The sequence below is a fragment of the Balaenoptera ricei genome, chromosome 5 (genome assembly GCF_028023285.1).
Source record: "Balaenoptera ricei isolate mBalRic1 chromosome 5, mBalRic1.hap2, whole genome shotgun sequence".
Classification (NCBI taxonomy): Eukaryota; Metazoa; Chordata; class Mammalia; order Artiodactyla; family Balaenopteridae; genus Balaenoptera; species Balaenoptera ricei.
In genome coordinates this window covers 111,334,321-111,358,843 of record NC_082643.1, presented here as the reverse complement: position 1 = coordinate 111,358,843, position 24,523 = coordinate 111,334,321, and the positions used below count along the sequence as shown (strand labels likewise).

General features: G+C 40.7%; 1 protein-coding gene across 13 annotated transcripts in view; it reads right to left on the bottom strand.

Annotated features, from left to right (window-relative positions):
* SGMS2 (sphingomyelin synthase 2) overlaps positions 1-24,523 on the bottom strand; it is a 101,690-nt gene extending 77,167 nt beyond the window's left edge. For 9 of the 13 annotated variants that reach the window (XR_009503345.1, XR_009503347.1, XR_009503346.1 and 6 more), the window contains exon 1: positions 24,020-24,305. The gene's annotated coding sequence lies outside the window, so the exon portion shown is untranslated. Of the gene's footprint in view, positions 1-23,635; positions 23,724-24,009; positions 24,306-24,429 lie in introns of those variants that run through there. The other 4 variants (XM_059923387.1, XM_059923396.1, XM_059923391.1 and 1 more) reach the window with 3 other exon arrangements.

Sequence of the window (24,523 nt, the reverse complement as noted above, 5' to 3'; positions counted from 1 at the left end):
TAGGGAGAGAGAGGAACTTTCTCAACTTGATAAAGAACATCTACAAAAAGCCTACAGCTAATATCATATTGTACTAAATGCTGAAAGCTTGAAGCTTCACCACTAAGATCAGGAACAAGGTAAGGATGTGTCCTCTCACCACTGCTTTTTAACATCAAACTGGATATCCAAGCTCATACCATTAGATAAGAAAAGGAAATAAAAAACATAGAGATTGGGAAGGAAGAAATAAAACTATCTTTGTTTCACAGACAACATGATCATCTGTGTAGAAAATCTGAAAGAAATAACCAAAAAAACTCCTAGAACTAATAAGCAATGATAGCAAGGTTGCAGGATACAAGGTTAACATACAAAAGTCAACCACTTTCCTATATACCAGCAATGAACAACTGGAATTTGAAATTTAAAACACAATACTATTTACATTAGCAGCTCTCCCCCCCAAATTGAAATACTCAGGTATAAATCTAACAAAATATGTATAAGTTCTACATGAGGAAAACTACAAAACTGATTAAAGATATCAAAGAAAAACTAAATAAATGGAGAGCTATTCCATGTTCATGAATAGGAAGAGTCAATGTTGTTAAGATGTCAGTTCTTCCCAAATTGAAGCACAGATTCAATGCAATCCCAATCAAAATCCCAGCAAGTTATTTTGCAGATATTGACAAACTGATTCTAAAGTTTATATGGAGGGCTTCCTTGGTGGCACAGTGGTTAAGAATCCACCTGCCAATGCAGGGGACATGGGTTCAATCCCTGGTCCGGGAAGATCCCACATGCCACAGAGCAACTAAGCCCTTGCGCCACAACTACTGAGCCTGCGCTCTGGAGCCCGCGAGCCACAACTACTAAGCCCAAGTGCTGCAACTACTGGAGCCCGTGCACCTAGAGCCCATATTCTGCAACAAGAGAAGCCACTGCAATGAGAAACCCACGCACCGCAAAGAGTAGCCCCCACTCACCACAGCTAGAGAAAAAGCCCGCACCCAGCAACAAAGACCCAACTCAGCCAATAAATAAATAAATAATGAATAAAGTTTATATGGAGAGACAGAACAGCCAACTCAATTTTGAAGGAGAATAACCAACTCAATTTTGAAGGAGAATAACACTACCTGACTTCAAGACAATTTAAAGCTAGAGTAATCAAGATAGTCTCATATTGGTGAAAGAACAGACAAAGAAGTCAATGAAATAGAATAGAGAGCCCAGAAATAGACCCACATAAATAAAGTCAACTGATCTTTGACAAAGGAGCAAAGACAATACCTTGGAGCAAAGATAGTCTTTTCAATAAATGGTACTGGAACAGCTGGTCACTCATATGCAAAAAAATGAATCTAGACACAGATCTTACACCCTTCATAAAAGTTAACTCAAAATGGATCACAGGCCTAAATGTAAAGCACAAAACTAACTCTTAGAAGATAACACAGGAGAAAACCAATTGACCTTGGATATGGAGATTACTTTTCTGATACAACAGCAAAAATCACAATCCTTGAAAGAAATAACTGATAAGCTGGACTTTACTAAAATTAAAACCTTGTGCTCTGTGAAAGGCAATGTCAAGAGAATGAGAAGACAAGCAACAGACTGGGAGAAAATGTTTGCAAAAGAACATATGATAAAGGACTGTTCTCCAAAATATACCGAAAACTCTTAAAACTCAACAATAAGAAAACAAACAACCCAATAAATAAATGGGTCAAGGACTTGAACATACCTCATCAAAGAAGATACACAGATGGCAAATAAGCATATGAAAAGATGCTTCACATCACATGTCACACAGGAAATGCAAATTAAAACAGCAATGAGATACCACTACACCTACCAGAATGCCCCAAATCTGGAACACTGACAAAACCAAATGATGGTGAGTATGTAGAGCAACAAGAACACTCATTAACTGATGGTCGAAATGCAAAATGGTACAACCACTTTGGAAGACAGTCTGATGGTTTCTTACAAAACTAAATACACTTTTACCGTACAGTTTAGCAATCGTGCTCCTTGGTATTTACCCAAAGGAGTTAAAAACTTATGTCCACACAAAAAGCTGCACACATACAAATATTTATAGCAAGGTTATTCAGAATTGCCAAAAATTGGAAGCAAACAAGATGCCCTTCAATGGGAGAATGGATAAACTGTGATACATCATACAATGGAATATTATTCAGTGACAAAAAGTAATGAGCTATCTCAAGCTACAAAAAGACATGGAAGAACTTTAAGTGCAAATTGCTAAGTAAAAGAGCCCATCTGAAAAGGCTACATACTATATGATTCCAACTATATGGCATTCTGGAAAAGGCAAAACTACAGAGACAATAAAAAGATCAGTGGTTGCCAGGGGATTTTTAGGGTGGTGAAACTATTCTTTTTTTTTTTTTTAATTATTTATTTTTATTTATTTATTTATATATGGCTGTGCTGGGTCTTCGTTTCTGTGCGAGGGCTTTCTCTAGTTGCGGCAAGCGGGGGCCACTCTTCATCGCGGTGCGCGGGCCTCTCACTATCGCGGCCTCTCTTGTTGCGGGGCACAGGCTCCAGATGCGCAGGCTCAGTAGTTGTGGCTCACGGGCCCAGCTGCTCTGCGGCATGTGGGATCTTCCCAAACCAGGGCTCGAACCCGTGTCCCCTGCATTGGCAGGCAGATTCTCAACCACTGCGCCACCAGGGAAGCCCAGGGTGGTGAAACTATTCTATATGATACTGTAAATGATGGCTATGCTTAGCTCAGTGCTCTTTGGTGACCTAAATGGGTGCGACTTGGGGGGGGGGGAGGTCCAGGAAGGAGGGGATATATGTATACATATAGCTGATTCACTTTGTTGTACAGCAGAAACTAACACAACATTATAAAGCAACTATACCCCAATTAAAAAAAAAAACCCTATAGAATGTACAACAAGAGTGAACCCTAATGTGAACTATGGACTTTAGTTAATAATAGTGTATCATGCTGCATAAAAAAAATAAAGAAAATAAAATTCAAAAAAAATAATAGTGTATCAACACTGGCTCATCAATTGTAATAAATGTACCCCATTAATGCAAGATGTTAATGATAGGGGAAACTGGGGGAGGAGGGGACATATATGAGAACTCAGTACTTTCTGCTCAATTTTTCTGTAAACCTAAAACTGCTCCAAAAAATAAAGCTTATTAATTTCCAAAAAAGTACTTCTCAGAATTAGCTATAAACTCATTCATTTTAAAGATATTTTTAAGAGAGCAATAATTTTTTCAAAAATAAAAACAAGAAATACTCCAGATATTGTGATTTAACCTGTAAAGCAACACTTGAAAATTAATGGCAAAATAGCCCCAGTTATGTCCTTTAAGGACGATGACAATTTGCTCAAACACCAACCACTAATCTAAAACTGCCTTGTAATTCAAAAGCACTTAAGTCTTTTAAATACAGAGAACTTTCTAAATACTGCTTAATGTTGATGAAGCAACATTTGTGGTCAGGGCAGTGCTCCATTTCGTAACTCTGCCGCCACTGGTTTTCATACTCTATGTACATATTCATTCCAACAGACATGAAGATGATGTTTTGTGTACCACATGGCAGGGCACACCTTATCCTGCTGAAATTAAAGGCTTCATTCAGGGCACAGCATAAGCACATACATGTAAGGAGGGGGCTCAGCACAAATATGTAATGTGCCATTTGCAAACTTGTACCCTGATGAAACTACACCTAAGAGAAGACTTGCTTTCCTTCCAAAATGACATTTTTACCACATCCCTTAAGAACATTCTCCTAGCCAAAGATGCACTTTAATAGAGCTCCCTAAGTGAAGAGTTCCCAAACTGCTTGCCTCAAGGAAGGAACCTTGCTACCAAGAGCCTTGCTATCAGCTAAGAAGATGCAGCTAACGTGAGACACATCCGGCAATAAGACAGAAATCTGACCACAGAAATAACAGCCAGGTCCCAAAAGATATTTTTTCAGCTATTTGCAAAATTCCATTTAACTTTTTATACTGTGATTTTAAATTAAAACATTTCAACTTCAAACAGCCTTCTTAAGTCTTCTGTGAATTACAGTTCAGAATTACACATCGAACCATGTGCAGGTGACCTAGGTGGTCACCCTGAGCACCTTTTGTAAAGTAGCACCCCCTGAGTGGTAATTTTACTCTTCAGTCCTACCTCAAAGGGTGTGGGATCTTTGAACCTTTTCCTGTGTAGGCAGCCTTAGGATGGAGGTAGACCCTAAGGACGCTAGACCTCAGAGCTCCACCTCCAATTTCCCGTTGCAGTCACACCCTCTGCTCATTCTGCTTCTCACTGACAACCGTGTCCCTGGCAACTCACAGGTGATGACAGCTGTGTCCATGGCAACTCATGGCTGACACCACACTACTTCCACTACTTCCCTTTTCAGACACAATATTTAGAAACTATTAGTAACACTTGTGGTTTACAAACAAACACTTAATAATAAAGCTGGCTCATAAGACAACTATACTTGTTAAACTGGTTGTATTTAAAGAGTCAAATCCAAATTCTCATTAGAATATAATCAAATTTATTCATTTAAATGAATAAAAACGTGTTTGAGGACAAGTGATTCAAAAAAAGCATTTTGTCAATATTTCCTTCTTTTTAAGATTCATGTTGAAAGGGATCAAAGGATTCTTAGAATTCAAAAATAGCTAATTAATTACTTGTATGAAAAAGTGAGTATGTACCCAATCTTAAGATTATCTTTACAAATAGCACTTTAGAATCTAGGTTCAAGTACATCGTTTAAAACAGAAGAATTCAGCCTCATTTTCTTTAATGATGATGGTAGAGTAGGGCAGGGGCTCAAGTGGTTGGCAAATGGGGCAAAAAGAACAGAAATGAAACTTAGGGTCTAACACCATATATTACCTTTAGTATTCTGTCTTCTCTACTAAACCATTTAGAAAGAACTTTTGTAAATTATATCCTTCTGGCTGTTGTCTCATAATTTTCCTGCTCCTTGCTCACCTACTAAAGGCAATTGACTTGTCAAGAAGGAGAACAAAACAAAAAAAGATTAAAAGGGGTCGGGGGGAAGTAGGCTTAGATTACACCACTGGATAAAGAACCTTTAAAAAAAATTAACATCTATATGTGACTAGTGGTCAATGGAGAAACAGTAAAAGGAAGAAATCACTGCAAAATGTATGTCTGTTTGACAGACTGAGCCAACCTCCAAAATTCACTGAGGCACAACTGGAAATTACAAGACAGTTCATTAAGACAGGTACACTTTACTCCAGTTTCCAAGACTGTTTGCCAGATAAGTAGAACTAGCTTGAGCTAAATTTCTCTCACATACACACTAACACAGAGAAACAGACACACAGAAAAAGATCCAGAATATAGCTTCCTTCTCCTAATTTCAAATATATTCTCTGCCTTCCTCCCAACCTAATATATATAACATGAATTATCTTTGATAAACCCATGTCCTTTAGACATGTATAATCTCACCCTAAAAAAAAAAAAAGAATCTCAATGATAAAGAACAGTTATATCACCCCCTTAATTCCTTTCTCTGAAAAAGGGTATTAGTATTCTATATTTTTAGTTCACTTTTCTCCTCAATTCCTATTAAGTTTTCTTTGTAGACCAGTGTCGTGCTGTCTCTGAAACACGGAAGCAATTATTAATCAAATTTTTCCTTTTTGTCCCTATTAGCAACAGCACCCTTGTCACGATCATCATCATGTTCCAGAAAAGTATTAGAAGAGCCTGCCAAATTAGTCTTTATAAGATTTCAACTTTGTGCACATGCAAATCTTCAGGCTCTACAATAAAACCTGAACTCCTCCTCCTGACAATCACTACCTTCCTGAATCTGCTCCTTACCAACAGTGTCCTGGAAATGGCACTAAATTGGCTTAGATAGACTGATTAATAACTTCCTAGTAATCTTAGTTTCTTCATCTAAATAAAAAATTAGACTAACTAGACCATTTAAGGATTTTTTTTCATGCTCTACTTCCGACATTTTTATTCCACCTTTCTCAACCTCATGGAAGATTTTTTTTTTTTAAGTCATGTTAAGTGGCATCTATTATTACTAGATGATGGTTCCCTGCCTCAAGGAACTTAAAATCCAGTTGAGGATCCAAGGACGCTATGTTAAACCTAATAAAAGTTTATTTCTGACTGCCCCCAAAATGAGGCCCGCAGACAGTAACTGATTGAGTGTGCATTCTCAGTGGTGAAAATTAGTGCTCTAAGAGTGGAAAAATAGTTTGTGGTCCTCCAAAGGGCATTAAAATTACTCAGGGGGAAGGGAGTGGTTAGAAAAAACCTGTCGAAAAAGGCAATAATGAAAGCAAAAGGTGGAGAAACACTGAGAGAGGAACCCAGACAGAACTTTAATGCTTCTTCCTCAAAGGGGTCCTTTCCTAACCACTGTCTAAAGTAAGTCTCTCCTCTTATTCTCTCTCAGCACTGCTGATACACTTTCACAATTTTTAATTATATACTTGTTTCCTTGTTTTGCCTGGGTGTCTCCCACACTGGGTGATAGGCTTCATGAGGTGATGGACCATGTCTGTTTGTTTATAGGAGTTCACCCTGCCTGGCACAAAACAGGTGCTTGCTGGTTCTTGCCAAGCCTTACCCCTTGACCAACTTTTATTCTCCTGACATACTGAAGGACGTGTCAGGACCCTTTTCCAGATATTAACTGCAAGAGATGGTCTCCAATGCTCCTAATTCACTCTTACTTTCTTTTAAAACCACTTCAAGGTCCCCTTGGCCCCAGAGCATAACCTGCCAGAAATTTTCCCAAGGATCTTTGATCAATTACAAAAACTTTAGTATGATTTTCAGAGTTTTTACAATAATAAACCTGATATTAAGAGAAAAGGATTAGGCAAGGAATGTGCATATTTTTTAAATGCAAGAATGAATATCAAAATAGCACTTTTTATTTTTCAAGGTGTCCAAAATTTTAAAAGACCTTTCATTTCTTACTCCACAGCTGTTGTTCTGCTTCCGGGTGTATCAATAATGGAACCACTAACAGAGAGACAAGGCAATGGAACAGTCTAGGACATACACCCATTCCACATGCAGAAGGAGAAATTCTAATGTGAACAAGAGGTGACACGTGTATTGGGCAGATGGAAACAAAACTTGACATACAGGCAGTCATTTCAAATCAGAACAGCTGGGACTTCTCTGGTGGCGCAGTGGTTAAGAATCCACCTGCCAATTCAGGGGACACGGGTTCGAGCCCTGGTCGGGGAAGATCCCACATGCCGCGGAGCAACTAAGCCCGTGCGGCACAACTACTGAGCCTGCGCTCTAGAGCCCGTGAGCCACAACTACTGAGCCCGCGTGCCACAACTACTGAAGCCCGCACGCCTAGAGCCCGTGCTCCACAAGAGAAGCAAGCCACGGCAGTGAGAAGCCTGCGCACCGCAACGAAGAGCAGCCCCCGCTCGCTGCAACTAGAGAAAGCCCACGCGGAACATCAAAGACCCAATGCACCAAAAATTTAAAAATAAATAAATAAATAAATTTATTAAAAAAAAAAAAGAATCAGAACAGCTGCCATTAGGATGATATCGCCCCCTGAAAATAGATCCTGCCCACCTAGGAGGAGTCAGGTCAGGCGTTATCACAGTCAAAATTATCTTCGTGAAAATATTACGTGAGGAAATCAGGAAGATGAGCAAGTCTTTTGATTTGCTTAGAACAGCAACAAATATATATCTTTCCACAGTATCAAGATATTTGGTAAATTCTCAATTATAAGTTTAGTTGGAAAAAGTAAAAGAAAAAAACATAGATATACTTATGTGTGTGTGTATGTATGCATGTATGTATATAATCCACATATATATCCATATATATCTATATCTATCTAAGTTATATGGACGAAAACAAAAAAATATATAAGATACTTCATTCCCTCAGTTTTCTATTGAATGTGGTCTTTAATTAGGGTGACCATATAATTTAACACCCTAACCAGGCCAGTTTCAAGTGAAAGAGAGACTTAGTAATAATTAAACCAGGGCAATATGTATACACTGGGACTGTCCTGGGCAAATCAGGACACATAATCACCTTAATTATAATAGAGTTCATGGAAAATTGTAAGATTTCATGAAATACAAATCAGATGAACAGTTTTAAAATGTGTCTCCTTTAGTAAAGTTTTTAAAGAAAATAAAAAGGTTTTTTTAAGAAATGAATTTGTAAAAGCTAAAGTCCACAAAAGATTTTGTCCATATGAAGCAACATCCTACTAAACAAAGGATATAAATTAAAGAATGAATAGTAAAGTATTAAGATAAGGAGTTAATCTCTAATAGGATCAGAAGCTTAAATTAATATTTTCTTTAATTAAGAGAGCCAATCCTTTCTAAAAAAAACATAAACCAACCCCGTATAGATATTTCTGCACCATAGCCTCTAGTACCACTTAGTTATTGCTGTTACTAGGAGACATTTGCACAAAAACAAGAGTTATACCCTTCCTTGCTTTTATTCTTCCACCTAAAAGAACAGTCCTCCATTATTAGCAATACACTTAGTATCTCCACAGCAACTAGTATAATTGGGGTATTGCAACAGGAGGATAAAGAAGTGGAAAACAAAGTGATAGAAGGAGCAGAGAAGAAAAAACCACTTCCTCACAGCCTTGCTGGGAAAATAACTACCAAAAAGAAACAAGGAAACTTGCTAAAGAGAACCCTTTGGGGGTGGATTTACGCAGTCGCTACTAGGGCTTTAAGATACTTAAGTATCCAACGAGGCAAATAAAAGTTTCCAAAACGGTGAATCCTATGGAGCAAGCGCAGATGACTTCACCCAAAGAACTCTGAGGTGGGGAAGAGATAAGGTTGCTGAAATAGACAAGAAGTGATTTCCACAGGTTTTCACATGTGGTTCCCAAGAAGGCACAGGGAACAAGGTACAGGGAAAACGTCTAAGAGGGCATTAGAGCTTTGCAAGCCTCCCCAACCAATCCCTGGCACCTGGTGAGGTGTGTGTGTGGGGGGCGGGGAAGGGAGGGGAGGGCAATCCTGGGCAAAATATATCCTCAGCCCAGGCCCGACAGTGGCTACAGAAGGCAGAGGGCAGCAGTTTGAGAATCAGGAAACCTGGGCTCTTCATTGGCTTCTGCCTGACACAACACAGGGGTAAATAATGCAAGCAGAAAAGCAGTATTCAAGAATATCCGCAGGGGGGGGGGGGGGGGGGGCGGGGGGGGGATGAATTGGGAGATTGGGATTGACATGTATACACTAATATGTATAAAATAGATAACTAATAAGAACCTGCTGTATAAAAAAATAAATAAATAAAATTTAAAAATAAAAGACACGATTAAAAAAAAAAAAGAATACCCATTAATTTAGAAAACATGTGTTCAGGGACTTCCCTGGTGGTACAGTGGTTAAGAATCCACCTGCTAAGGCAGGGGACACGGGTTCAAGCCCTGGCCCTGGAAGATCCCACATGCTGCGGAGCAACTAAGCCCGTGCGCCACAACTACTGAGCCTGCGCTCTAGAGCCCGTGAGCCACAACTACGGAGGCTGCGTGCCACAACTACTGAAGCCTGCTCTCCTAGAGCACGTGCTCCGCAACAAGAGAAGCCACCGCAATCAGAAGCCTGCGCACCGCAACGAAGAGTAGCCCCTGCTCGTCACAGCTAGAGAAAGCCCGCGTGCAGCAACAAAGACCCAATGCAGCCAAAAATAAATAAAATAAATTTATTAAAAAAAATATATATATTAAAAGAAAAAAGAAAACATGTGTTGAGTGCCTACATCATGCTAGGAAATAACAACAACAACAAAAAAGTATAAATTTTGCTCCGGAGGAGCTTAGGCTGGAAGAAACATAGTTTCAGCAGAAAAATCATATTACAGTATGGTAGTCCAGTGACAAGGGAAAAGCCTAACTATTCTGGAACAAAGAGGGGACACCTAGCCTATGGGGGTGAACTGGAGAAGGAAGAGAGTGAGGAAAGCTCCCTGCAGGAGATGCTGGAGGTCATTTGTGCTTTAAATCACTCCTCTAAAAGGTTCAACAAGATCACCATGTAAAGGAATCCTCCACATTGTAAAACCCAAAGAGCACTGTGTTCTCATCTTACTCAACTCCTCAAGAACTTACAACAGAACTGATTACTCCATCCTGCTTTAAACACTCGATTTAGCTGGCATCTGGAACACTGCTCTTTTCGTGTGCCTCCTACCTCACTGGTTACTCCCTGGTCTCCTACTTGGTCTATTTATTAACTCCGTTATTCCTCGGGGCCTGATCTCTGCTGCCTCTCTTCTCTGCCTACGAAATCTCCCCAGGTGATTCTAGATTTCCCATCTCTTTATATACCACTTCTATGCTGACACCCACTGGCCCTGATCTTGTCCCTGAATGCAGTTCTCAGAATCACTACTGGCCGTTTGACAACTATCTCCGTTAGGACAACTAACAGACAACTCATACTAACGAACGGCCAAATCAGAACTCTATTCCCTACAACCCCGTCACCCACCAGAAGGAGTCCTGCCTGATTTCTCCTACTCTGTCACGTCACCCATCCAGGCCTATCCACTAAGTCTTGTCGATTCTATCTCCAAACCTCTCAAATCCATCCACTGCTCTCCATCTCTAATACTGCCACCCTGCTCCAGCCCGCATCACTTCTCACGTAGAATGCTGCCAATAGCTTCATAACTGGTTTCCTTGCTTCTACACTGGACCCCTTCTACTCTGCTCTGCCCAGCAGACAGACAGATCTGTTACAAATGTAAATCGGACCATGTGTCTCTCCTTCGTAGATCACTTCACAATGCCTTCTCATTGCATTTGGAATAAAATCCATAGGCCTTACAAAGTTTGCAAGTACCAACCCCTCCTCACCGGGTCCTGCCTGCCTCGTCACCTTCTTTCTCACTATTCCTTCCTGCGCAGACACTGCGGCCAGACTGGTCTCCCTTCCTTCCCTTGTGTAACCAAGCACTTTCCCTGTTCCCTCTACTGGCTCCTTCTCACCCTTCACCCCTCAGTGCAAGTCCAACCTCTGACAAACTTTCCTGACTGTGCTAGGGCAGGCTTCCCCAGTCATCTCTACATGTTTCCTTTAAAGAACTGGTCCAAGTCTGAACTGATCTTGTTTATTAGTTTTACTCACTTATCATCTGCTCAACCTCCCTTTTCAGCACTTTTTCCTCTCTCAACACATAAACTCATACAATCTCCATTAAGGGTAGAAACCTTGATTATCTATTGGTCACTGAATCCCTAGAATCAAGAATAAAGTCTAGCACATAGCAAGGGCTCAAAAACTGTGTTGAATGCATTTATCAATTTCAGAAGGAGCTGAGGAAGGCTTAGGACTAGTCTCAGCCACCTGTGTAGTACAGGTATTTGATAAAGTCAATATATTTATGAAATCCAGAGCAACCTACCTTGAGACCTTGGTGAGAACAACAGCTTGTCCAGTGGCTGTTTTGCTACAAAATCCTCCACCATGATTTCCTTCCTCTGCATTTAGGTGATTTTCCTGCACAGAATGGTACTCTCTCCTTTCTCTCTTTCTCCCTTTCTCCCGTCCTCCTTTACTCCCTTCCTTCCTTCCTTCCTCCCTCCCTCCCCCCACTTCTACCCCTCTCTCCCCTACCCCTCTCCCTCTCATACTGCACCTGTGTTTTCTTACAGTCTAATCTTATCTATTCCTGGCAGACTGATATTTGATATCAAGTAATGATTTCTCTGATCTAGGTTTTACAGTGGCCTTGCTTCTTAAATTGTCACAATAAGCAACTGAACAAGAACACAAATTAGTAAGCAGCATCATGCATATAAACAGGGCAAGGATAGGGCGAAGGTGATGATGGAGGAACAGGTAGACAGTGAGGTGACACGAGAGGAAGTAAGTGTGGTGAGGCTCTGGGACTGAGACCAGGGTAGATGCCACACACATCCCACTTATCACAGCTCACAAAGGCATATGAGCAGCCATCTTTCCTATAAGCATGAACCTAATAATCTAAATATTTCATTTATAGGCCCAGACACACCTCCTGGCATTGAAATTCACAAATTTATATTACAGATAACCTTAGAGACACGTTTCACTGTATCATTCAGCCGGTTCACTCATTCTAGCAAAAGGCACCAGAACGAATTTTCTCTGGTGACCCCATGATATAATTCAGTTTATAAAATACAATAAATTATAATTATTATTATAATATAATAATTTATAAAATACAATCTTTTATATTATTGTATATATATTATTATTTTATTCAGTTTATAAAATAAAATACAGGGATAGTTCTGAGGATAACCTCAGATTCATGCAGGGTATTGTTCCTTAAGGATAAGGCTGGTCAGAGCTGCACTGCCTGTCAAAGCAGCCACTAGCCCCATGTGGCTACTGAGCACTTGAAGTGTGGCCAATCCAAGCTGACATGTGCAGTTAAGTGTAGAATACACACCAGATTTCGAAGATTTAGAAAAAAAGTTAAAATGTCAAGAATTTTTACATTGATTATAATCATAATAGTAAATATGATAACATTTTGATACATTGGTTAAGTATGTTCTTAAATAAAATATGTCCTTAACAAAATGACTCCAAATATCCTATCTCTGTGGTTTTAAGAGTCTCCAATTTTTTTCTACTTCTACACAAGACAGTCTCTTCCCTCTAGAAACTGCTATATGTATATTACAGCATCCAGCTAATGTTCCACCCATATTTCTTTAAAATTACCAAAAATCTTATATTATCCCTTATTTCATTTCTTAAGTAGGAAAATTCCCAAGATTTTAGTTCTTACACTGGCGCTATTTCTACATTGCACAAAGGGGTCCTTAACTGATGCAAGCTGTCTCCAAATGACAATTTAAGATAGTTACTGGAGGATTCCTTAAAAAAAACAAAAACCAAAAACTAGTCCCGTCCATTATGATAATTCTTGCTATTTTTAATTTCCATAATTGACACGCTGATTCCAAGATACCGTCTACTCTGGGGTCTATAACCCTCTAGGTACTTCCTACAGATGACCCAATGAATGACACCACCTTTTATTTGTTTAATTCATTACAATTTGAAAAGCCACTGTATAGAAGTGCTCTTGCTCTCAAAGAATTCATAATAACATTGCTAGGCAAGCCCAGCAAGAAAAAGATTTTTAAAATGTAAAGGGAATCTGACCTCACATCTGTCAGAATGACTATCATCAAAAAGACCACAAATGTTGGTGAGGATGTGGAGAAAAGGGAACCCTTGGACACTGTTGGTGGGAATGTAAACTGGTGCAGCCACTGTGGAAAACAGTATGAAGGTTCCTCAAAAACCTAAAAATAGAACTACCATATGATCCAGCAATCCCACTCCTGGGTATATACCTGAAAATGAAAACACTAATTCGAAAAGATACAGGCACCCCAATGTTCATAGCAGCATTACAGTGGCCAAAATATGGAAGCAACCTAAGTGCCCATCAATAAACAAGTGGATAAAGAAGATGTGAGATATATATACATACAATGGAATACTACTCAGCCATAAAAAAAGAATGAAATTTTGCCATTTGCAACAACATGGATGGACCTGGAGGATATATTATGCTTAGTGAAATAAGTTGGACAGAGAAAGACTAATACTGTATGTTATTACTTATATGTGGAATCTAAAAGATAAAACAAACTAGCAAATATAACAAAAAAGAAACAGACTCACAGATATAGAGAACAAACTAGTGGTTACCAGTGGGGAGAGAGGAAGGAGGAAGGCGCAAGATAGTCGTAGGGGATTAAGAGGTACAAACTATTATATATAAAATAAATAAGCTACAAGGATATGTTGTACAGCACAGGGAACACAGCCAATATCTTATAATAACTATAAATGGAGTATAATCTATAAAAATTTTGAATCACTACTATGTCATACACCTGAAACTAATATAATATTGTAAATCAACTATACCTCAATAAAAAATAAATAAAAAATAAAAATAAAATAAAGAGAATCTGGAGTCAAAACTCAAGGGATAATATGCCCACAACCATCAGCACCACCACATGTGGACCATCATCTTACCCCAAACAAATGCAAGGCTATAAGGACTGCCACATGGGGTACAAAGCCACATTTCTGTTAGGCAACTCTGATGAAAGGCCCAGCTGGCTCCACTTGCTCTGGAATCAACAAGACTTTTCTTTTTTTGCTAAAACCTTGATACTGTCATTTAAAATAGACAGTATACATCTGTATACAAATGTATAGAATTATCAAAAGTTAACTCCCTCTGCCCCAAAGTGGTTCAGTTTATATGCAAAATAAAACAGCCCCGCCCAAATGTAAACACTTGCTACACTTGACATGTGCATACAATAAAATACGAGATGAAGCAGCTCTTTCACAGGGCTGGCATAAAGTAACAAATCAAAGCACTGATCTAGTAATTCTCTGTATTAGTTTCCTGTTGCGGCTGTAGAAGTGACTATAAAGTTAATGGATTAAAACGACACAAATTTCTTCTCTTACAGTTCTAGAAATCAGAAGTCTAAAAGGGGACTCAGTGGGTTAACACTGAAATGTCAGCAGGGCTGTGCTCCTTTCTGGAGGCCCGGGGGAGAATCCATTTCCCAGCCTTTCCCAGCTTCTTAGAGATAGCGTGCATTCCTTGGCTCGTGGCCCCCTTCCATCTTAAGCCGGCAATGGCCGTTTGAGTTTTTCTAATGGTGCCAACTCTCTGATTCTGACTCTTCTCTTTCACTTTTCCACTTACAAGGATCCTTGTGATTACATTGGGTCTACGCAGATAACCCAGGATAGTCTCCGTATCTTAAGTCAGCTGATTAGCAACCTTAATCCCTCCTTGCCAAGTAACATAACAAGTTCATAGTTTCTGGGGATTAGGATGTAAACATCTTTGGGGCACCATTACTCTGCCTACCACCATCTCCAAGAGTAACTAGAAAACATTCAAAGAAACCTCACATGTGCAAGCTATTCTCCTCCAATAAGGACTTTTAAATATTTTAATTTACAATAGGTGAAAGCCCTAAAATTTAAAAGAATAAGTAACATTAAAGCAGCAGGAGGACTTCCCTGGTGGCGCAGTGGTTAAGAATCTGCCTGCCAAGGCAGGGGACACGGGTTCGATCCCTGGTCTGGGAAGATCCCACATGCCACGAAGCAACTAAGCCCGTGTGCCACAACTACTCAGCCTGTGCTGTAGAGCCTGTGAGCCACAACTACTGAAGTCCGCGCACTTTAGAGCCTGTGCTCCGCAGCAAGAGAAGCCACCGCAATGAGAAGCCCGCGCACCGCAACGAAGAGTAGTCTCCGCTCGCCGCAACTAGAGAAAGCCCGTGTACAGCAATGAAGACCCAACGCAGCCATAACTAAATAAATAAATTTTTTTTTTAATTGAGAACTTAAAAAATATGTTTTAAAAAAAAAAAGCAGCAGGAATAGGTTGCAGCTGAGTGTGCTGATCAGGGGACTGGGAGAAAGAATGCACTGCTCCTTTCCCGGACGCAACACCAGGCCTGATTGAGCACTCACAAGCTTTTTGAGAGAAATGTTTGGCAATACTGTATCATCAATACATTTCAATAGCAACACTGAAATATATGACCTAGCTGTAGTCCTCCACATGGTAAATCATAAGGAGGTGATGGCATGTACGGACGGGTGTGATGTTCCCTTTGCTAAAACTGCATGTGCAAGGATAAAATGAGGCCCAAAGAGTGAGATACATGCTAGATTCTACAAACGACAGTGCAGTGGTTAGACTTCATACCCAATCTGTCTGCTTTCAAAACCCAATTCTGCCTGCCTCATACTAGCTGTGTGACCTTAGGCAAGTGACTTAACTTCTCTGTGTCTCAAAAGAGGATTCTTAAAATGGGGATAATATCTGTCTCAGAGTGTTTAAGGAGGAAGAGATGAGTAAGAGTTCTAAGTGCTCAGAACAAACCCTGGCATATAGTGAATGCTTTAAGTATTTGGAAAATAAAATTGTAAATGTTCCTGCTTGCTGCTTATAACTTGCCAACCAAACTATACACCAAGGGAGTGTACCCTCTCAGCACTAGCTAACCTATCACAGAGGATATGATATCATATATATACACACATAAATATTAATTTAACAGAAACAATGCCCTTTGTTGCTACTAAAGTTTGGTAGCAACTACTGGGGCAGTAATAACTGGATGGTTAAATAACTTGCAGATCAAATGCAAATCTCAGAAAACAGTAGCGGCTGTGTTAGATAGACTGTCTCAGGGCCTCCTAAAGAAAGATGTAGAGCATACTGTCCGGGGAGGACAGTAGGGTCTGTGATTCTTAATGGCCCCGGCGTTTTCTGGGACAGTGGCGCTCATGGTACAATATTCCGCGGAAGGCTGAGCTCTGTGAGGGACAGTGGCGGTTAGGCTCACCAGCGCTACCAGCATCTGCTGAGACGGCTGGCATATTGTGATGGCAGCTCTGAAAGCTTTTCAGCATTCACAGCTGATGTTATATACTCCTTACGAAAGTTCTTGAATTCAATGGCAGTGGACAACCAATTTTAATAATTTTATTTTAACCCTGAAGGGAGGAGGAGAGAGGGATAGGACCCAGATCCTACCAATGCAGGCAAGATATAACAAATGGCTATTAGGTTACAAGAAAAATACACTACCTTCATGAGAAATAATGAGAAACAATTTGATTTGGGGGACAATAGGAATGAACCCTTTGTTTTAAAAGTTAGAAGTATAGTCTATATGCAAAAAGTAATAGCTGAGCCACCAAGCATTATCCTCAGTGTTTTACACATTTAAAGTCATATAATTCATAGTCACTTTAGGAAGTAAATACTATCTTATTCCCATTTCACAGCCAGGAAATGGAGGTTCATCAGAGGAAGTTGTTCAGGTCACCTAGTGGTGAGGGATGTTGCTGGGACTTAAGTCCAAGTGTGGCCTGAGTAAGCCTATGGGCCTCCATCTCTCTGGCATTACTTCATTGCCTGAAGCAGCACAGACCAGAGAAGCATTCCAGGAGATGGGTGGTAGACATACAATCCCATATCAAAATATATCCCCCCCCTCAAACCTGCTGTATCTCCAAAGCTAGCGGAGAGATTACAGAAAGCCTAGGGGGATACTGGGCAGTGCGTGGGCAAGAGAATCAGCTGCCCCTGGCTTCAAAACCCTGCTCCTTTTCCCACCAGCTCTGCAGCCTTGAGTATATTAACCTTTCTAAATTGTTTCCCTACTTCCACAGTGGACATAACACAATTTCTATTTTGCAGGGCTGTCTGAAGATAGAGAATTTGATTTAGTCTTCTCTAGAACCTATCTGAGTATCTACCATTATCTAACCATCACTATTTTACTGCACTATCTCCAGCTTCTGTGTTTGGTGAAGCTTGGAGAACCAACTCAAGCGTTTGGCGGCTCTCTGTTTTAAAGGCTTAGCTTCATTTTCAACTACTGCTGCCAGTCTTTTCCTGAAAGGTCTTCACTTCTCACTGGAAGTGGGCTGCTATCTAGACGTATCCCTCCTTGGCATCCCAATTAGCTAAGTGATCCCTAACCCAAAACCACTTATTCTTTAACCCTTTTTCCTACTCGCTAAATGAAAACTCATTCCTTCACATTTTCTCTAGTTACATCAGACTACCTACTTAAAGTATTCCCAGGTAAGGCAAAGTATCCTTAACCCATCTGGGTGGGGTGCATGTTAAGAGGTGCTTCCCAGGATGATTCCCATCAACAGAGCAGGTCAGAGAGGCCCGGAACATGCATTTTCACCCCTGGCAGGCCAGACCCTCCAGGATCACATGTGACCCCAGTTTCAACAGCAGGAGCCAATTCCCAGCAAGCCTTGGGATTAGGTACTACCTTCCAAGGGACACAGAATCTGCCTTTGGTACACTTGCATCTTTCTACAGTTGTTTCCCCACCTCCAGGGCTACTCCTCCCTTAAGTCCCTCCCATTTGTGGAAAAGCTTTTCAGAAGTTTAACTCTTACCGTGTATTTTGCATTGCTAATCATCTTAATTGAAAAGAGGTCATTAAATTCCCGAGGTAGGGGGACTTCCCTGGTCCAGCAGTTAAGACTCAGAGCTTCCACTGCAGGGGGCGGGTTCGATCCCTGGTCAGGGAACTAAGGTCCCGCATACTGCGTGGTGTGGCCAAAAATAAAATAAATTCCAGAGGTGGATACTCATCCCCTAGTTTTCCATAAATATGATGGCTCCAGGTCCACATTTTCAACTGGATAGCAATTTGCCCTTATACAGGTACTCATCGAGCACTTTCTTGGTGTAGGCAAGTCCTGCCCGGTAAACTCAGAGTTAAGGATGCCCTAAGGTGAGTATTTCAGCTCAATTTCTCAATTTTGCCTGAGGCCAGCCCTAACACTTGGGTATTTCTCTTTCCACAGTCAAATGTATCACCCTAAATGAAGCTCAGCACAGACACTACCAGGTGGAGAAATGACACTTAACTGAAGGTCCCTTCCAGAGCCTTTCACTTCATCTGACTTTTAGTAGGCTAGCTGTCTTTTCTGACAACTGTGGCTTCAAAATTATCTTTCATCTCCTTTTATTCCCTCCTCTTTAACAATTTTAGTATGTGGTTTTATTCTTTTTAAATAGTACAAGGGGTTTACTGGGAGAAAAGATGTAAATATAAGACAAACACTCAATCCAGTTAATGCTGCTTTTAAAAAAAAGATCTAAGAAAGTGAACAAGTTTGTTTGAAAGTTTTAAGTGACACTATCAATCTAAAGACACAAAATTGTAAGGCTGAATTTTAAACTGTAAGCAAATCATCAAATTAGGGTTTGACAGTAGGGAAAACCAATCAGCAAATAACTGATTAACCTATTTATACTGCAATTTTATTAGCTGTTTTTTAAATTCTGCTTTGAATTAAAAGTCATTGTTAGGAATTAACAAATTGAACTTATCTGGGTTTCTGTATGAAGAGGCTGAATTGAACACTACTCATATTCCAACATCCTTTATCAAAACCATGAGGATAAAGTAACTAGCATTGGATATGGAAATATAAACCCAAAGCAAAATTAAAAGTTTGACTTGGGACTTCCCTGGTGGTCCGGTGGTTAAGAATCCGCCTTCCAATGCAGGGGACGTGGGTTCGATCCCTTGTCGGGGAACTAAGATCCCACATGCCTCGGGGCAACTAAACCCATGTGCCGCAACTACTGAGCTCGCGCACCGCAACTAGAGAGTAGCCTGCGTGCCGCGACTAAGATCCGACGCAGCCAAAAAAATAATAATAATAAAAAGTTTGACTCAGGGTAGCAAAGAGGGTATGATATTATAATAAAACTTGAGAAATGTTTAAATGAAGAAATGCTTTATACCTATAATGAAAACTAGCTAATGGATATTTCTTGCACTTTCATTCATTAAATCAAACGGAAAATGTCTTAGCAATGATACACTTTTCAAGAAATCAAACAACAAATTTCTAAGATTTTTTTAAAAGGTGATCTATTTAAAAGTGATGAGCTTATTCTAAACCTGATGATACATCTGCTGTATATGTAATATCTGCAAAATGCAAACTGTCTATCCTAATGGGTACCAAGGAGGCAAATTGTAGAAGTAGAATTTCTTTTCTGAGATTCATGCACCCACTATGTTCATAGCAGCACTATTTACAATAGCCAAGACATGGAAACAACCTAAATGTCCATCAGCAGAGGAATGGATAAAGAAGATGTGGTACATATTTTCAATAGACTTACTCAGCCATAAAAAAAGAATGAAATAATGCCATTTGCAGCAACATGTATGAACCTAGAGATTATCATACTATGCAAAGTAAGTCAGAAAGAGAGACAAACACTTATATGTGGAATCTAAAATACAACACAAGTGAACATATCTATGAAACAGAAACAGACTCACAGACATAGAGAACAGACTTGTGGTTGCCAAGCGGGAGGGAAGGATTGGGAGTTTGGGATTAGCAGATGCGAACTATTATATACAGGATGGATAGACAACAAAGTCCTACTGTACAGCACAGGGAACTATATTCAATATCCTGTGATAAACCATAATGGAAAACAATATGAAAAAGAATATATATGTATAACTGAGTCACTTTGCTGTACAGCAGAAATTAACACAACACTGTAAATCAACTATACTTCAATAAAATTTTTTTAAAAAATTTCTTTTCTGCCTGGCAAAGTCAGCACTGCTCCATTCTGCTATATTTCCCCATAAAAGAAGTTCAGCTTTATGTCTAATAACAATAATACACACACAAATAGTTGTTAAGAAAGGCTCTGTGTTCCATTTTCATCATAAATCCCTTGCGTAATGAGCTACTGACCTATTGTGTCCCTCCATAGAGAATGTTGATCCTATTGCTGAAATCTTATGAGAAACACTAAAGGAACACAGAAATTATAACAAATTCTAAAGAGAAAGGAGAAAGTTTCTAATTCTGAATATGGTGAAAAAAAAAAGGCAGATAAATTAAAGATCATAATTCACTTTTTAAAATGACTAAAATAATCATGGATTGCACACAGATATAGTTAGAAGGATACTTACTGCAGAGTTGCTTAAAATAGTGAAAACTGGAAACAAACTAACTGTCCAATGGTAGGGGATTGGTTTAGTTGAGATGCAGCCATTCAATAGAAAACTATAAAAGACGCTGTTTAAGCATATTTTAGTGATATAGAGGCATCCATATTTGGGTGAAAAATAAAAAGTTAGAAAACAGTATGTAGAGAACAAACCCGGTTTTGTAGAGAATAATTTTATAGCTGTGTAACTTCAGGAAAGTTCCTTAATTTCCCTAAAGCAGTTTTTTTCCTCCATAATCGTACCTACCTCATAGGGTTAGAGTGAGGATAACATGAGATTCTCTGTACAAAGTAACTGGCATATTGCCCGGCCCACAGTAAGTGCTATACATGTTAGCTCTCGATGTTGTATGTTCATAGCGGTGAGAAAGCATTTGAGGATATAACACTAAGTAATTTTCTGGGTGGCGGCTGATTTGTTTACCTTGTACTTTTAAACCTCTACAAGTAAGAAATTGAAATATTATACTATTCACACGGTGATTATTCTCTTAAAAATCTACGACAGTGCTGTCTTTGCTCACAGTAAATAAATCTTGGTTGAACTGATTTTACCCTTCAGATTTCATTTAAACAAGTTTGCTCTGATATGTTTAAAATTATTTGACTTGGGACTTCCCAGGTAGTCCAGTGATTAAGGCTTCGCCTTCCAATGCAGGGGATGCAGGTTCGATACCTGTCGGGGAGCTAAGATCCCACATGCCTCTCGGCCAAAAAAAACAAAACATAAAACAGAAGCAATATTGTAACAAAATTCAATAAAGACTTTTTAAAAATGGCCACATAAAAAAAAAAAAAAAAAGGACTTCCCTGGTGGCACAGTGGTTAAGAATCCGCCTGCCAATGCAGGGGACACAGGTTCAAGCCCTGGTCTGGGAAGATCCCACATGCCGCGGAGTAACTAAGCCTGTGAGCCACAACTACCAAAGCCCGCACGCCTAGAGCCCCGTGCTCCACAACAAGAGAAGCTACCGCAGTGGGAAGCCCATGTACCGCAACGAAGAGTAGCCCCCGCTCGCCACAACTAGAGAAAGCCCGCACGCAGCAATGAAGACCCAACACAGCCAAAAATTAAAATAAAATAAAATAAATTTATTTTAAAAATACTTGACTTAAGGACTAAATTTGTCTATATAATATTGTTACTGGGTAAAGCAAGGCATATTTGCATGGTTCAGCCTCAAAACTTATGAGAAACCAGTTCACTAGAAAGCCAGTAGATCTCAAATTATCAGTGGGAGGCAGCCTATCATAGCCTAATCACTTCTGGTTTCCTCCCAAGTCCCTTCCTCTCTCCTTCTTTTTGACTCTTTTTTCCTCTCCATAATCAAAGCCTAGGGGCTCTTTCTACCAGACTGTAAGCCAGTTACGGTGCCTCCTTCATGTTAGCGTTGCTAGTACCTAGCATAGTGGCTGGAATATAGTAGCTGCTCACTAAACATTCACCAACAGAATAAATATCTGATAGTAGTAGTTCACGATGGAGGCTTCAAATCCCTCATAATGGAATTAGATAAAGGTGGATAGGCTACTCTTATCTGAAACTGTCTAGAATTCTCAGTAATTCTTCCTTAAGAAAACAAACATCTCACTTCAACCTATCACTTTTTTAAAAGTTCTCATTTGTATTCCACTGTCTATTTTAATAGATGTAAGATTATTTCTATGTTTTTCCCTATATTTTGTTTGAAGTCCCACAAGAATTCCAGAGAGTTTAAGTAAATTGCTCAGAGAAACACAGCCAGTAAGTTACCCCCCGGATAGCCTTAGGTCTTCTGGATTCTGAAGCCCAAGATCTCTGCATCACACTGTGGAAAAAAACATTCCCTGTAACCTTTGACCCTAAAAGTTGTTGCAGATATAAGGTAAAAACAAATGTTTTCAGTAACACCTGAGCAAATGCTCCCTATCCCTCCAACTATCTCCTAGGGATTTTTATAAGATTCTGTGAAAAGACAGTAGGCAGCAACCCAAAGGTGTCCAAGTGTTTCCCTCCATGTTCAGAAGTCAACCAGCTTTGCTGAAAAATGAAACTAGAGAAACCAAATTAAACATTAACTCGTTAAAAAACACTTCAACCAGAAGACTACTGTGAAGTAAGGCCAGCAGCAAACCAAGGAAAGGGCTATAATTTTGTACTGCATATTTTTTTAAAAGGCAAAAAAAACAAGTTAAGGGTAAAGTTAGAGAGTTATCCATACATCCTTTCTTCCTCCGAATTCCATGTGTCACTTTCAGCCACTGCTCTGACTTTGTTTAGTGAATGGCAGTTCCCCTGGTATGGGGTGGGAACCCGAACTCTCTCAGGTATCCACAGAGAAGCGTTTAACTTACTTCACACTCTGAGGAATTTGCCAAAGTATTTCACACTCTAAACCTCAACCCACCAGGTTTGTAAGTAGGAAATCCTGTGGAAATTAATTGGTGATTATCTAAGGCAGCTGGAACACACTATTTATATATAAACAGTTAAAATCTGTTGAGGTCTGCTTTGTGCCAGACATTATGATAGGTCTTCTGAGGTTTAATTCTCATTATTATCCTCTGAAGCAGTTACAGTTCCATTTTACTAGTTCAGAGTGTTTAATGCGACTGAGAACCCACCATTAACAGATGTGACTAGGAGTGAAACCAAGGATTTGGAAAGTTAAGTTCAAAATCCACACCCACCTAGAGACACTAAACAACTGAATCTCTTCAAAAATTTAACATAACGTGTCGAAACGATCTTAAGGCCGTATTAGAGCGAGCAAGATGAAATAGAAGAAGGGCAAAGACTGATATATAAAAATTACAGGACATAACGTTTGAGTTGTTTCAAGAAGTAGCCGCGGGCTATTAACTATCCATACCTCACAGAAGTAGACGGGTCCACTCGCACCTATTTGCGCTGAAACACCAAGCCTCCCTTTCCTTAAGGACAGTAGCTTTGGAATGCCAAACGTGGAAACGTTTCAGTGTGGGCAGCCCAGAGCTGGGTTCTTACCGTTCACACATCATCAGTAAGTGCCTCTCAAAAAAGCTTAAAGACAGTCCCTCCTCCACCTCCTTTGAACTTCAGTCCTGACCTCCAGAGTGGCTCAGGACAATCTATGGCTCAATCTGTGTCCTTTCAACGTCAGGACCCAGTGACCCGCAATGGTTGCAAATGAATGAGATGAATGCTCAGAGCGTGGAGACGAAGCCACACGTCCATCCTCTCTATCAGGCAAAATCAGGGAAGGATGCCTTGGGGCGGGGCGCGTGGGAGCCGAATTAGAGCCACGTCCGCGTTCGCAGTCCACCCTGCCCTCCCCGCGCTGCGCCCGCCGCACGGCTTTCCAGCCCATCCTCCTCCCCGGCCCCTCCGGCGCTCCTTACCCGCTCTCACCTGGGGCTCCAGACCTTCCCGGCCGGACGCACCAGCTCCCGGGCCCGGGATCTGCTAGGGGACGGACCCCGCTGCCGCAGCCGCCCCCGGCCGAAGCCGCTGTAAAGTTTGCTCGGGGTCTCGCCCTCTCCTGCCTCGGCCCTGCCAGGGAAGCACCTCCCGGGTCGCTCCCGCGGCTGCCGCCTCCGAGGCCGCTGTCGGCGGCGCTGCAGCACCGGCCGGGCTCGGGCGGCCGAGGACGGCTCCCTGCGCGCGGAGGGCGGGGTCTCCCCGCTCAGCCCGCGGCGCGGCGCTCGGTGTTTACCGCGGCCCCGCGGCCCGCTCTCCCCGCCCGCCGCCCTGCGCGCTCCTGACATCATTCATTCTCTCACACCCTTGCCCGCCCACTCCATTTCCAAACAGTGACTCACCCGGCGGCGCCCGCTCCCGCTGCTGTGGCTCTCCAGGCGCAGAGCGGAGCTCGAAAAACCGGTGCGACTTCTTGCGAAGTGAACCCCAGCCGCG